Genomic DNA, 13472 nt, shown 5'->3' on the forward strand with positions numbered 1-13472 from the left:
TATATATTTAATATCTCTACCGAATCCGGTCGCACTTCGAATCAGTTACATCGGAACTTTCAAACCCATTTAATAAACGCGCGCTATCAAACGGTTCGCCGAAAAAGTGTTTCAAAAATTGTTCGAATCTAAAAACAGCAGTTAAATGGTTTAAGTGAATTGTAACGTATAATTAGCCAGAAGGCCAGAAATTAAAAACAATAAGGCTCTTATTTACATTTGGTTCGGGCAGGACAGTGCTTCGTGGGAGAGTGTGCTTGGGTGCGTGTTGTGTTGAGGAAGCGTCTGGCAATGGGCAAGGACATTAGGGACAAAAAGCAGTGTCAGCGGCAGGCGATGGGCGCCAGCGTAGTGCGGTGCCAGGCGTTGGAGGGCGAAAGCGGAAGTGCCAAATTGAAATGCCATTTAAGCTAAGCGAACGACTTCCCCGACTTTATCCAATGTCCCTTCCGCATCCGTCCGGCCATCGTTGGCCAGCCCTAGTGCACTCAGATTTCTGCTTGGCTAGCACAGCGCGGACTTTAACTTGACGGCAACAAATATGAAGACGAGAGGACAACGATGGCCACAGCGACGGACGGCATGAAGGATGAAGGATTCCCAGACGACACTTGGCGTCTGCGTTGGCGGTTTTTGCTCTTGACATTGATAATATTCATGAGGCCGAGTCATAAATTCTTGCCCCACTGCCTGTTTATGAGGATGCTGTTCTTTGCTTTCCTTTTCTTTCCACTTCAGCTCCCCCTTCTATTTGTCATTCTTTTCCCCGCAACGACGGTGCCAAGTCGAGTGAAGTGCCAATAAAATCATTAACTGTTGCAACGCATTAAATTCATGGTCCACACGCTTCTGTCGTTATCCAGCCAGCAAACATTGTCATAAAACTAGAACTCATTCCTGGCATATTTCATCTTAATTCGCCACCCCATTCACCCATCACCCCTCCCCCTTATGAGAGTAGTAGAACCGCCCAATTCCTGGGACACTGCAGCTAATTGGGTGGGGAGTCGGGGGCGTGCGAAAAACTATTAAAAGGCCGTTCGACTAAGCATCCTGTGCCATAATTAATGGCGACAATGACTTTATCGGGCGATAATTCATTTATTGGCATTTGTATTGCCACACAAACATACACACATACACACACACACACATGAGAAACAGAGAACACACACATGGAGGACTAAGACTAGGATTGGAAGCCACGTAACCGGTACACGTCCCACGGGAGCAGAGCTGCTCGTAAATTGTCCGTCTGAATACTTAAGCAATCCTGTGTACGGGAGCCCTCACGGTGCACCCATCCTTAGGGCAATTGACTTTAATTTCAGGGCCAGTGAAACAATGGGAAAGTTTTCGGTTTGCCCTGGCCAGAAACTGAACCAAACTTTAGCCTCGACTCGATTCTGTTCTTAGTTCTGTTGTATTAACGTGGCTTAGGCTTTGTCTGTGGCTTTGGCTACTGCGGCTCTCACATGGCTCCTCCACATAGTTTTGGCCACAAATTAGTTTGCCACCGGATTATGCTGGCCACTGCTCTCTGGCCCACTAGTTACAACTATTTGCATTTCAGCGATGGAAACTTCTGGCAAGAGTTTACCAATTTTCGTAAGCAATTTTCGTCAGTTGTTTTCGGCAGACAGCTTAGAACTTGTGAAAGTTGCCAGAAACTTTTTCGGTTGGACAAAGCAATCAATTGAAAATGATTAAAACTTAATTAATGCATAAATCGATAAGTAAAGCAGTTGGAAGAAGAGTCATCGGCCATAGTCATTACCCAGACAGATGAGGGAGAATTAATGTATTTAAGGATACAAGTATAGATAAGGGGGAATTAATGCATTAAAGGTTATCGATTGATGTGCTTTGATTGAAGCCCGCCATGATGTTTGAGTGTTCAATTAATATATGTAGATATCAGAGGGCTTCAAGCAGCAATAAACCACTCAAATGCTTTCCCTTTCATAAAATCGAATCAGTGGCCTCACTTAACTTAATTTGTAAATAATTTATTTTTACATTTGAATTCGTTCACTTGGCGAGAAGTGGTAAATGTGGTTTTCCCAATAAAGTGGAATATTTCGTCTTATTTGCCACAAATCGTGTCACAACAAAGTGTTTGCTTTCAAATTTTATTACTCTCCGATGTCATTCCATGTTGATTAACACACAAAAATAAATAAAAAAGAAACCTCTTCCGCTTCATTGGTCTCCGGTGTGGCGTTAACAGAACACAAAACTATTCCCTACGGAAGAGATGGGTTCAAATTGTCAAACTGTGCTGACACCAGATGGCAGGTGATGCCCCATTTCCCCCATCAATTCGTATCTGAAGTATTGTAGCCCAAGGTCCGGGCAATTAATAGTAAAGACGCGATTTTCAACGAAATCCCCAGTTGGACCCGCGGCGTTGATAAATCCCTTCGGGGTGGACAGGTTGCCATCTTGTCCATCTCTTCAGCTCCTCTCTGGCAGCAACTTCTCCCCGGTCCTCGCACTCGTAAAATATACTTTGTTGGCTTGATCCTCAACACTTTTTGCTGATGGCCATCCCGTCGCTGGCCTTGTCTTGATTTCTGAAATTGTTTTTACCCGCAATTCATGGGGTGGTCCCAGAAACTGCGCGGTGCAAGTGCTGGCAAGCAGAAACAAAAAAAAAAACGAAAAGGGGGAACGAAACGACAAAAAATTGACACAATTTAAACTTTTCTATCAACAAAAGCAATGCAGAGCGGCAAAAACCGAAAAGGTTAGCCAAACGAGCCATTTGTTTCTGCTGCTATTTACTCGTACTCCATCCCATTTTTTGTTTTACCGCTCTCTTTGGCTGCGGTTCGGTTCGGCTTTCGGTTTTTCGTTTTTGGCAGTTTATTACAATATATACACAGATACAGACCCTGCTGCCGGGTTGAATTTGTCAAAAGGGAAAGGGGAGCCGAGCACGTTTCATCCTTTTCTTTTTTGCGTGCGGCGTTGCTTTCCCAATTTCGTTTAAATTGCGCACATTTGAAACAATTTGAGGGACGCATACATCCACACACGCTCACACACACACGCACACATTCGAACACCCACTCACACGCTTACAATTTTTACACCAGGCTGCATTTGCCGGCAGAGATTTATGCAAGCTTTTCATAAAGCTGACACCATGACGTATGATTAATATTCCCGCTCGTTGTCCTGATTGTTCTCTGGCTGCATTTAATTAAATACGAGTAGAGCCAAAATTGATTAAGTGCTCATTTCATGGGGCTTAACAATAACATGGCGGTAAGGGCCATGGCCACGGCCACTTCCACGTCTCTCCAAAAATATATATATAAATATCAAAAAAATGTACGTCAAGTATGCTATTCTTGTGGCACAAGCTTCAGTTTCAACATCATCGTCATCATCAGCTCCTTGACGACTCGCCTAACGACCAAAAATAATTAAAATTTCCACTAAAAATATAAACAAAAACTCTCTAAAATTATCTCAGCTGCACGGACAAAGGACCGGACGGAAGTCGGAGATAACAATGGCGATGACAATGACAATGACAATGATGATGATGAGCATGCGAGGGTGCCAGAACATATTACGTATACGCCATGTACTCAATATATATTTGTGCATTTCATGACAATGACGTTGCAGGCAGCCAGCTCACTCACGACATTTGACGATGTTGCGTGCTGCAAGGCTTGCTTGAATGCGATTGTGTGTGTGTGTGTGTTTGTGGCAGCCTGACATTTCTTTGCTGCTTGCTGTTCTGTTCGTTGCACATACATGTATATATTTGCCAAATGCCAACGTTCATTGCAATGCAATTAATAAAGATTGAGTCAGTTTCCAGCAGCTGAGTCCACAAACTTCAAACAGATAACCATATGAATGAATTATCTATAAAACCTGAACACGACAGGCCTGACAAATGTTTAAAAATGTTCTTGCATATTAGTTTAGTTGGGCCGAGTTTAGTACATTGTTTTCTTCATATATGTACATCAGCCTTCTCAAGTGCGCTGGCCCCAATAAAATGTTCGGTTTTTCCTTAGTGTTAGACATTTATTCAGAATTCAATCAACCCTAACAGCTCGAATAGCTGCTAAAAATTTCCAGTACTCCTCTATAAGCGCACAGCGGCAACAAAATTGCTCAATTTTAAGCCACTTGGTGGCTCTACCCTCCCAGTAACAAAGCAACGAATGTTTCATATTTGTCGTCTTGAGTTTTTGTCACGGTTTCAGTTATCACTTTGTGGTTTGCTGGTATTTTTGCTGAACTGCCAGCCAATTAGTTTACCATATTTTTGTTGTTCCGGCAACATTTTCTGATTTATTGTAATTACATTTTTCTCTTTTAATTAAACAAGAAAAAAAACGCTGCGCAATTCGAAACTTTTTGCAATTTCCGGCCTTAGCTTTGGATTGAGTGGAAAGCTTAAGAGCAGAGAAATGGAAAACCCCAAGCAATCTCAGGTCCAATCATTTCGATAGGGGATTCGGAATCGAGTCCAGGGGCCCGCCTGCCTGTCCGCTTGCACACGGCAGTCAATTAGTATGATATCCTTGGGGCTTATCGCGCAAGTCTTATTACCAATTCGCTTCAGTTCGTCTGTCTGCTCCAGTTTTATGCTTGATTAATGCCCGAGATGTGCATTGGCATTCGCCCAGGATCCGCAGCATCTGAGGAGCTGCTGAACAGCTAGAAACAATGGCAAGACTCGCGTTGGGGCACGCTGATTTGTGCCACCTGGCTTGGGGAATGGCCTCGCTCGCACGCTCGCTGGCTCGGTCCTTTGCTCCCTCGCTCGCCCGTTCGCCCACCGGAGACGCATCGTAAATCATGAATGTAAAAGTCGGTGCTTTGCTCCAGCCACCACCACCGTCTAACGATTACCCAACAGCCGGGAGCGCTTTTATGGCACAGTATTTTGTTTTGGCTGCGAAAGTTTTACCTTCGATTTGTTATTGGCTGCTACAATGGGAAACTTTCCTTCCGCTGACTTTGTAGGCAAATTTGCTCATTGCCAATGGTGTTTGAAGGCGAATCATAAAAAGTTTGCTTGTTCCGCTTATTCCGTTTCTCCATCCGCATTATCATCGGCAGTTCAAGGGGGGGGTGTGGGGTTTTTCCCTTTTATTTATACCCTTACACACATTCATTCATGCGAACTAATGAAGTGTCAAAAATGGGCGCCCCGAAATGTATGCTACGGGGTTTTCTTTAAATATATTTCACAGCGTGTGTGTGTGTGTAACTGTGTGTCTGTGTGCTATGACCTTGGACTATAACTATGACCGAGTTCTGACTAAAATAGCTTCATAATGCTGTGAGGTGATGGTGTCGATGTCGTGGGCTGGGGGATGTTTGTAGTGAAAGGCAAACAAATAAAAGCATTTCCACGGATACCTCTCGTCTGCTGCTGCTGCTATTGCTGCTGCTGTTGCTGATGTGGATGGCTCTCAAAGTCTGTCCAGTTATGGGTTGAATGTATCATCGACATTGTCCGCTCTTCACGCGTAATTGAATGCCCGACATTCTATCGATTTGATCCGCCTCCGCCTCTCATTTGGCTCAGAGCCTGCAATCTAAATTACAATTAGAGCAGATTTCTGTATTTTTAGTTGGTCAGGGCACAAAGGCCGAGGTGGAGTAGTCGTCCTTGTGGCTCTGAAATTGAGCGTAATTGTCCTCACTCTCACTGTTTCTCTGTTTCTCTCCCTCGCCGCCTTCGCTCTTCTTGAATATGTTTCGCTTTCAGTGCTTTATTTTGTTTTGCGGTTGATTTGTGTATCTATTTGGATTTGGGGATTCTTTTCTGGGTCTGGTCTAGTCCCTGCCATCGATTGGGGTTGTGTAAGCGGTGGGTGGGTGGCATAGGGAAATTACATTTGTAGGTCGTTTAGGCCCAGCGCCCGGCGCCCTGCCCCTTCTTCCTTTGAAGCTTTCGCACATGGCCCTGTCAATATTTGGCAAACGGCAAACCAACACCAAACTGTTTGTCGATTGGGTTTGAGGACTCTGCCCCTCTACACCCAAAAAGTCCCTCTCTTCCTCTGTCATTTGTCTTCTGGTACTTGCAGCTTTAATGTTGTCTTGGCAGATGCGGATGCTTGCCTGGGATTTGTTAACTCAAGCGGCGGTAGTCCCCCATTTGTCCTTCCTCTCTCGCTCTCTCTGACTCTATTCCCTACTCTGTTTTATCCATATCACGTGCCTTGGTATTTGCCTTTGAGGGGATTTCCCCAATCATTTTTTCATCGGCTTGTCTGCCTGCCTGCCTGCCCGCCTGCCGGCCCGATTGTCTGTCTGTTTGTCTGACTAGCTGTTATGTATTTGCCAATTTGGACCTGGTTTTTGGGGCTCCGTCCGGGGCCGACAATGCCAATCAACACGCACAGGCACACGCCGTATGGCACCGCCAGGAAGTTTTACTCCCGACACACGCCACAGCCGTTTCCGTCTCCGCCTTTTGAGCTCGGATTTGGTTACGGGAAAATCTACGAGCTGGTCGCCGATCTAATCTGACCAAAATTGTTATTCACTATTTAGCATAAATATTCATTTTGCCTACTGCCACACACATGCACATCTGCATGGAATATACAGGAATTTAATTACGAAATGCAGTTTATTTCGGGCCTGGTCAAGTGCAGGCGGGGGAGGGCAAGAGCCTTACCAATTGAGCTGTTTGAAAATTGAGTTTCTGCTACGAACTGTGCAGAACTGTGCGTAAACACAATGTTCTTTCGACTCTGTCTTTCTCCCTCTCGCTATGGCTGTCTCTTTCTAGTTTGGCAATTATGCTGACGCAGGCAGTTATCTGATTGGGCGAAGAGGGAGGGGAAATTCAGTTTGGAAAATGGAAATTTCTGTTTGCGTTTGCCTTTGCCTTTTCATTATTGGGATTTAAAATTCTTGGTTTTTCCATTGGTCGCACGGGGAAGAGGAAGGAGGGGAAGGGCAGGCCAAAATAGAACATTAATTGTGTTTATCGGTAAATGAATTCTCAAATTCCTGATTCAATTAGTCTGTCGATTAACACTACGGACTCGAAAGATGATTGCAGAGGATTTACCATTGCCTCTCCCCCCTCGGATGGCTGCCATCTAATCAGTTCTGACCTAAGCTTTTGCAAGGATCTGCTGCTGATTTTTGCTGGCTAATGAGGCACTCTGGCTTCCCTTTAAAGCGAGGTCAATCTGCCATTTACAGCCACGTGCCCCAAGCGGACGTCGTTGCGGAGTCTGCTAATTATACGAGAATTTCTATCTTCTGCAGCCCCACACACATTACGGAGCCCCATCCATGCTGGTCTATAATTTTAAATTGAAAAAAGACGGGACACCGCACTCAGAGTGGAAGCTACGTGAACATGGCGTATACGCAATGGACTTGTGGCATGTTACGGCAATTCATTTGTTGATTAGCCACGGCAAATTGTTGGCAACAGAGGACGCCACAAAATATGACCCGGGGCCAGTGGCCTGAATAATAAAGCCACAAATAATAAACAGTCGAGCGTGTCCGCGCTCGTATCCTGTCTGCCGACTCCTCTCCGTTCTCGTGTCCTTCCTGTCCTTACTCCTCGTCGTTCCCTTGCTCTGCTGTTTTGTGCTGCTTGCACTCTGAAATTTCAATTTAAAAGCTTGTAATTTTTCATGCCCGTAGATAGATAGATAGAGCACTGGACTGGAGGGTACTGGGGTCTGGCCTGGTTGTCGCTGGGTTTCAGCATCATCATAGCGCATATGTGTTGCTGCTGTCACCCATTGCTGTCATTCACTCGTTCATGAATACCCACGCCCACCATTCGAAAAGACAGTAAAAGTTGGCATAAATGAATTTCCCAAAAAAGTTGCGAGAGTTTCGGAAAATATATACCCAAATGAACCCGTAAGTTCAGAGTTTGTTGAAATATGTTAATGGCATTCTTGGAAGGACTTTCGTTAAATATTTAAAGTTGTCAATTCTTGTTTACCAAGGCTATTATTATTATAATAAAGACAAGAGCCTTTTTCTAGGCACGAACTAAAACTGTGTATACAAATTTTGGACAAACTTCCCTTTTCTATTGATTCTATTGTACTTTCAAATGAAGTCTCTTCATGACCGGAAATTAATAAAAATGTAAAGTTTTTGATGCTATAATAAACTACTTTTAAGAGAGATCCGGCTTTCCGAGTCGCTCCTTAGCTGAATAAAACAATCAGGGAATAGTAGGTTCCCTTCTGTTTCCCTTTCAGCTTTCTATTAAAGTTCGCCTGCCTGAATCAGAGCATAGTGCCCCTTCCGCTGGACAGTGTCGAAGAGATGTGGGTAAAACAATACAATTTTTCAGCCTTTTGCCTGACAGGTGTGACGTTTTCGAGTCTGCTGTTCCACTCCAGTCAGCCCTCACTGTGCCCGTTAGCTGTGATTGCCGTGTTGGCCATCAGATGGTTGGCTTCTTTGTTGGCCTGTTTGTTTTTGCCTGCTGACTGCTGACTGCAGCGAGGCATGAAATCTGTGCAACGTTTTGCTCGTTTTTCACAGCCAGCTGCCGTATTGCCATTGCCTTACTTTACCTTTACTTGGCTTTACCGAGGGAGTGAGTGAGTGAGTGAGTGAGTGAGTGTCTCGATTGTCTTGTGCCCGACAGCTATTCGGCGCTGGCAAAAAACAAAAACTATAATGCCCCTGTCTGTGTGTGTGTGTACCTCCCTGAATGCGTGCGTGTGTGTGTGTGTGCCAGTCAATGGCGGCATAGAATTTCCACTAAACAAAACAGCAGAAAAAATAAAACACAACTTGGCAACTTAAACCATAAATGCCGGCCAAGCCAAGTCAGACGAAAGAAAACACACTCACACACCAACACGCTAACACAATACATACGTTTATGTATGTTTATGTATGCATACTGTATAAATACATTTCAAGGATGGCATTTTCATGGTTGGACGCTCGAGAAAACGCATACGCCCCGTTGTCTATGTGTGCCTCCTTTGGCATGTTGTGCTCTTTGGCTTTTAGTTATCGTCAAGCCCTGTAAAATGTATAAATACAGAGGACCTGTAACTCCGACACCGCACTCCCCGTCCCTAATCCAATCTACGCCCCTCACCCATACCCTACCATCCCATCCTATCCCCCCAAACCACACCAAACCAAACCAATCCAATCCAATCCCATCGCCTGTCCCACGGCAATCCTCTCAAGGCGTTGCCTTGTTAACATGTCGCATATTCCGGCATTATTTACGCTCGCCTTGTCGCTCATCGCACATTTGGCCTGCTTTGTTTTAACGGCTTTTGTGTTGGCCCGGCTATTTACACTGGAAAATGCTGCTCCGCCAGCGCCCCAGAAATAGTACTCAAGTGTTAATATTGCGGGCCTTGGAGAGATGGGATAAGGCCATACGCATTCTACTTAGCCGCCTCGTCTGGCTGACTGGCAGCTGCCTTGATATGACCAGACAATGACAGACAACAACAATAACAGCAGAGGAAAAATGGGCAGGAGGAGTAGCACAACACAGCACAGTGCCAGTATCGGTGGAGACACAGAGCCTGGGGGCAGTCTGGGGCCAAACAATGAGCTCTAAAGGCCATTTGGTTAGGTGTTCCCCGAGTGTTTAGCTTAGATACGAGCCTGGACAGAGTAGGCAGGGGCGGGCAAGCCCCGTGTGGATAAGGCCACTCATAGTCTCTTGACGTCTGTGTGAAGGAAGGCCAAAGGCTTCTCAAATGGCCAGAAGGGGGCTGTGGCCAGAGACAATTAGCCAGAAATTAGATGTTCCAGACGTTGATAACATATAATGGGTTCACTACAGGAGAGCCACAGTCTCTGTGGTCGCCATTGGAGTGTGCAAATTTGATGTGAAAGCCGTTCCCATTCAGGCTGAGGTAGCTCCAGGGATGCCTTTACTCTCTCTCTCTCTTTGCCTACAATACGCTTAGATGAAATCCCAATTAAGTTGCCTCAGGCAGCTTGCCACGCCTCCAGTCAGTCGTAACGCTCACACACACAAACGGAGAGACTCTTTAGCGAGTGGCAAATGCGGCATGTTGACAATTAGTCCTTTAAATTAAGTGGGTGGATCCGGGCTGCCGCAAGGAAGGGCGGTGTGCGTGTCCTTCAATTGTGTAGCTCCCAATGAAATTGATTGTGCTTTTCACTGCTGCCCCACATTGCAGGCGAGCACGTGGAAAGTTGGAGCACACTGGGAGCCCAGGCGGAGGCTGTGGCCGAGGCTTAAGGTGTTTTGGTATTTGGCTTTGTGACCGGCGGACAATGAGACGAAAGCCGAGTAATTAAGACAGAGACAAACACTCGGGGAAACCACTTAGGGCCAAGCACTAAGCAAAAAGGAAGAGAGCCAGCGAGAAGCACAAAGGACAAAGGTCATCGAGCCACTTGGCTCGTGTTTATGCTCCTTTTATGCTGCAACTTCATTAAATTTTACTTTTACGAGCGCAACAAATCCTTAAAAACATCTCAGAGTCGGCCACGCCCCTCCAGCCCCTCAAGAGTAGACATCTGTAGCTGGAAATGTGGCAGGACAACGGCAGTTTTAATTACTTTCTGCATAAATTTGCGCTCATTTCCTGCTCTTTCTCGCTTTCTTTTTATACACTACCATAAAGGCGTTGCCAAGGCTGGAAGGCGTCCTTTATCGTACAGCAGGCAGTGTCTATCTATCAAAGAACCGATCAATCCTCAGGGTATGTTATGCTTCGACCTCCGAAGCAGCATTCTCCTGTGGACTCTAGCTATGTCTGGCCTTAGCCAAATGGAAAAACATTTAGTTACAAGCTGACATAGCCTGTATGTATATGTTGTACATGCCATGCATATAGGACAAGGGACGAGTACGAGTACGATTATATACAGATATTCTCTCTGAAATTATGCAAAAGAAAAACGCGATGCTGTCCTCCACGACTGTGGAATGTGTTTTAGCTATAAAGGGAGTTTGGTGGCGTTCGCTTTATGCCCGACACTTGATGGCAGTGTGCTCCTAGTGCTCCCTTTTGGCCAACTGGCGGCTCTGGCTCCGGCTCCGGCTCCCCACTCCCGGACATGTGTGAGTGTCCTTTTGGGCGAGCACTCTCTGTCGGAGTCTGCTGGCAAATTGTTATTTAATTATGGCATCCTGGCTCGTATCCTAAACAGCAGCAGAAGTAGCAGTCGTGGCAGGTTGGAGACGGATGCCACCGACTGGTCACGTACTGGAGTAATGGCAAATAAATCAACAGCGGAAGCGTTGCAAGTGACGTGCCACTGATGTGGTTTGGGTTTCGGGTTTTGGGTTTCGGGCCCCTTTTTCACCTGAGAAGGATGCTGCCCTTTTGCTTCTAGGACGCAACAGAGCGTGAAATGATTGACTTTAAAGTCAAATTGCGCAATTTATGTTACAGGTCGGAACCAGAGGCGTGGCCGGAAATGAGCTTTGGACGGGAACGGGCCACGGGCCATAGGACACATCCCAGTCACGGCTTGGCATGACATTCAATTAACTCGATGCCCGGATCCGCAGGTCGCTCCAGCAGTTCGGAAATCATTCCACTGGTAGCCTGACAGTTGCATTTGCCTGTGGCCTGGCAACTGCCATTTGGAAACAGTCCTTTCTACCAGAGGTGTCGGCGGTTGGGGTTTGAGTCAGAAATAATTTACTTCTAGTCACAGCACAACTTCCAGTTGCATGTTTAAGTCAGTAAGCGAAAAGTTTGGCCAAAGTTGGAGTCCTGTCTTGTCCTGCCCTGTCCTCAGTCGGAACTGAACCTGACAGCTGCCGGCTGTGATTATCAAATCAAGAAATAATTGCTTGCTTGTCTTGGCCCATCATCGTTCCCATCACCATCATCACCCTCATCAAAATGGAATGTTTATGCTTGATTTGAGCCTGGTCGTACGAGTATGTGACCTAAATCCTGCTCAAACACGCGCCTCTGTCGGGTCTCTGTACTTGTCCAAGGACACAGATATGGCACAAACACCTTCACGTCTGTGCAGATTTTGCAGATGAGCTGCAGCTCAGCTCCACCTCCACCTCCAGCTCGTAAATAGTTTTCATTTGTGGCCAAGCAAATGTGTCAATATTAAGTTAGCCGACAACCAGCATTAAGGCGCTTTGCGGGATGTCCCTTGGCCTGGGATTCCGGTCGGAGAATGGAGCGAGAAGCAATTTCTTATCCTTTATCAAGGCAACTGTCGCACACAGAGACGCTTGTGTCTGTCTGTCTGTCTATCTGCCTGTGAGTGTGTGTGTGTGTGTGTGGCTTCGTAAGTGCTGCAAAATGTTCGCAAAATCCACTCAAGCTCACAAAAGTCACTTGCCTGACAGCAGGTGGAAAGCAGGTGGCACTGAAGACATCCCAACTTTATCCAAGGGGATGGGCTCCATTTTTACATTTTCATGGCTTCCCCCGGATTACCTTTTTCCCCTACTCTTTCGCTCTCCCTTCGGATAACTTCCCCCTTTTCTCGGGCACACAAATAAAGCTGACAGTTAATCCGTAATTGATCTGGAAAAAAAGGTACGATTATGATAATGAAGCTGACAATGACAATGTCGCCTCTTAAGGAAAGCCATCACCTCGTCAAACAGCTCAAGTGCCCGAAAATAACCCCTCACTGGGGAGTGCTGAGGGAGTCACGTGTTCTTGACCTGCCATCCAAGGAGCCGCAGGAATTTAAATTCTTATATACCGATAATAAAACGAGCGAAAGGAAGAGAAAGAGCAAGTCTTTTGCGTCGAGTATTCCGAATGGAATATACCCCCGCTCTTCAGATTTCATTTTGTTGCACAAAAGTGGAATTTAATATGCGTAAGACAAAAGAAGAACAAAGAGAATATCTTATGGGTTGCTGGCATATCTTCTTTGCTTCTTTGCTTTTATGGCTTTATTGCATTTTTGAAAGAGATGAGTTTTAGGTGGATTGGTAGATAATATCTATTAAAACAGCTAGATCGAGTAGAACTAAAGGAGTACCACTCTTTTTTTGTGCTGCAAGACTAGTATCCGTTTCAACTGAGGCACAATCTAAAGGGGTATACTCTTTACGACCCTATTACATCCTTCTAAACAAACAGCATATACCCGAGTGCGTTTCACGATTACGTGTCATGACAAATGTCCTTGGTCTGGGGAAATTCGTTTATGGAAATGCGTAAAACGCAGAGAAATTTGCAACCTACCTAAGCAGCAATAAGGCGAGGGAGGGAGAGATCATAAATAAAACAATATCATATGAATGCATATTATTACACTTTTGTCCGGGGCTTGTGTGTGATGGAGTGTGTGAAAATGGGAATGGGGAGGATGGGTGGATGAAAGGATGAGACGGGGCTTTTGCGACAAGTAAACAAAATATTATTTGCTTTTTGCCACGCAATTGTCAGACAGATAGAGGACCCAGAGACAGGTCACGTCCTGCCAGGATATGCAAATAAGCGAGTGTGTGTTGTGTGTGAGTGTCGTTATATATATCCTTG

At 45.6% G+C, this 13472-nt stretch overlaps 1 protein-coding gene across 2 annotated transcripts in view; it reads left to right on the forward strand.

Annotated features, from left to right (window-relative positions):
* Positions 1–34: 34 nt before the first annotated feature.
* Positions 35–13472, forward strand: part of wake (wide awake) — a 43807-nt gene continuing 30369 nt past the window's right edge. For both annotated transcript variants that reach the window (XM_015181804.2, XM_015181801.2), the window contains exon 1: positions 35–161. The gene's annotated coding sequence lies outside the window, so the exon portion shown is untranslated. The remainder of the gene's footprint in view (positions 162–13472) is intronic.

This window comes from Drosophila pseudoobscura, chromosome 2 (assembly GCF_009870125.1).
Source record: "Drosophila pseudoobscura strain MV-25-SWS-2005 chromosome 2, UCI_Dpse_MV25, whole genome shotgun sequence".
NCBI classification, from domain to species: Eukaryota; Metazoa; Arthropoda; class Insecta; order Diptera; family Drosophilidae; genus Drosophila; species Drosophila pseudoobscura.